The sequence below is a fragment of the Petromyzon marinus genome, unplaced genomic scaffold, assembly GCF_048934315.1.
Source record: "Petromyzon marinus isolate PM22_M1 ecotype Great Lakes invasive population unplaced genomic scaffold, UKy_Petmar_22M1.pri1.0 PM_G_Scaffold_28, whole genome shotgun sequence".
Lineage (NCBI taxonomy): Eukaryota > Metazoa > Chordata > Hyperoartia > Petromyzontiformes > Petromyzontidae > Petromyzon > Petromyzon marinus.
In genome coordinates this window covers 2,110,001-2,112,500 of record NW_027422850.1, presented here as the reverse complement: position 1 = coordinate 2,112,500, position 2,500 = coordinate 2,110,001, and positions in this window count along the sequence as shown.

Genomic DNA, 2,500 nt, shown 5'->3' with positions numbered 1-2,500 from the left:
TGAAGTCCACAACCATCTCAACTGTCCTTAGAGCATTTAGCTCTAAGTTGTTCTGGCTACACCAGGTCACCAGGTTGTCAGCTTCCCACCTATAGTCAGACTCATCCCCACCAGAGATCAGCCCAATGAGGGTGGTGTCGTCCGACAAACTTCAAGAGTTTGACGGACAGATGATTGGAGGCGCAGCTGTTGGTATACAGGGAGAAGAGCAGTGGGCAAAGGACGCAGCCCTGAGGAGTTCCCGTGCTGATGGACCTGGAGTCAGAGACTTCTGTTCCCGGCTTAACGCACTGCTTCCTGTCAGAGAGGAAGTCTGTGATCCACCTGCAGGTGGAGTAGGGCACGTTCAGCTGGAAGAGCTTGTCCTGAAGCAGGGCAGGGATGATGGTGTTGAAGGCAGAGCTGAAGTCCACAAACAGGATCCTGGCGTAGGATGCTGGGGCGTCCACATGCTGTAGGGTGAAGTGGAGGGCCATGTTAACTGCGTCGTCCACAGACCTGTTGGCTCTGTAGGCAAACTGAAGGGGGTCCAGGAGAGGGTCTGTGATGGCTTTGAGGTGTGCCAGGAGCAGGCGCTCAAAAGACTTCATTACCACAGATGTAAGGGCGACCGGTCTGTAATCATTTAGTCCTGTTGGCCTTAGCTTTTTGGGCACAGCGATGATGGTGGAGGACTTGAGACAGGCTGGTACATGGCATGTCTCCAGGGAGGTGTTAAAGATGTTGGTGAACACCGGAGACAGCTGGCCAGCGCAGTGCCTGAGGGTGGCTGGAGAGACAGAGTCCGGCCCGGCTGCTTTGCGTGGATTCTGCCTCTTGAAAAGCCCATTAACTTCTCCCTCCTGAAAGGAGAGAGTCGTTTCTGTAGTATGGGTGGGGGATGGGGCCTCTTGGGTGGGAAGGGGTGGTTCAGGACAGTCCAATTGTCTTTCAAATCTACGGTAGAACTCGTTCAGGTCGTTGGCTAGGCGGGAGTCGTTAGTGGTGTGGGGCGCTCTGGGTTTGTAGTTGGTGATGTGCCTGAGCCCTTTGGCAGACAGAAGCAGCGTCGTTAGTAGAGAACTGGTGTTTTAGTGTCTCTGAGTACAGTCGTTTAGCCTCTCTCACCGCTTTGCTAAACCTGTTCTTCGACTCCTTGAATCTGTCTCTATCCCCACTCCTAAACGCTTCCTCCTTCTCCAACCTCAACCTTTTGAGCTTTGCTGAGAACCAGGGCTTGTTGTTGTTAAAGTTCACCCTGGTACGTGTTGGGATACAGCAGTCCTCACAGAAGCTGATGTACACAGCCTCTGTGAGTTCATCCAGACTATTGGTAGCAGTCGTGAACATATCCCAGTCAGTACAGTCTAAGCACGCCCGCAAATCTTCCACAGCCTCACTGGTCCACTGTTTAGATGTCCTCACAGCAGGTTTACAGAGTTTTAGTTGCTGCCTGTATGCACGAATCAGGTGGACCAAGGGAGTTCTGTGCGAGCCGAACAGCCCCGTGACCCACAAGAGAAACATCCCCGCCAAATTCGAGCGTTTGACGGGGTCTATCCGTGAAAAAATATTCACGTTTTTGAGTGCACATGCATTTCTGCTGCAAATGCCTCTGGAAGTTTCATGCCGTTCGTATGCCAATTGTGGCAACACGAAAATGACCCGTTTTCCCATTCCGAGGGATTTCTGTGCGACCCTAACAGCCCCGTGAGCCACAAGAGACACATCCCCGCCAATTTCTAGCGTTTCACGGGGTCTATCCGTGAAAAATATAGACGTTTTTGAGTGCACATGCATTTCTGCTGCAGATGCCTCTGGAAGTTTCATGCCGTTCGTACGCAATGTGGCAACACGAAAATGACCCCTTTTCCCATTCCGAGGGATTTCTGTGCGACCCTAACTAACAGCGCCCGTGAGCCACAAGAGAGACATCCCCGCCAATTTATAGCGTTTCACGGGGTCTATCCGTGAAAAATATAGACGTTTTTGAGTGCACATGCATTCCTGCTGCAAATGCCTCTGGAAGTTTCATGCCGTTCCTATGCAATGTGGCCACACAAAAATGACCCGTTTTCCCATTCCGAGGCATTTCTGTGCGACCCTAACAGCCCCGTGAGCCACAAGAGAGACATCCCCGCCAACTTCTAGCGTTTGACGGGGTCTATGCGTGAAAAATATTAAAATTTTTGAGTGCACGTGCCTTTCTGCTGCAAATGCCTCTGGAAGTTTCATGGCGTTCCTATGCAATGTGGCAACACGAAAATGACCCCTTTTCCCATTCCGAGGGAGTTCTGTGCCACCCTAACAGCCCCGTGAGCCACAAGAGACACATCCCCGCCAATTTCTAGCGTTTCACGGGGTCTATCCGTGAAACATATAGAAGTTTTTGAGTGCACATGCATTCCTGCTGCAAATGCCTCTGGAAGTTTCATGCGGTTCGTACGCAATGTGGCAACACGAAAATGACCCGTTTTCCCATTCCCAGAGATTTCTGTGCGACCCGAACAGCCCCGTGAGC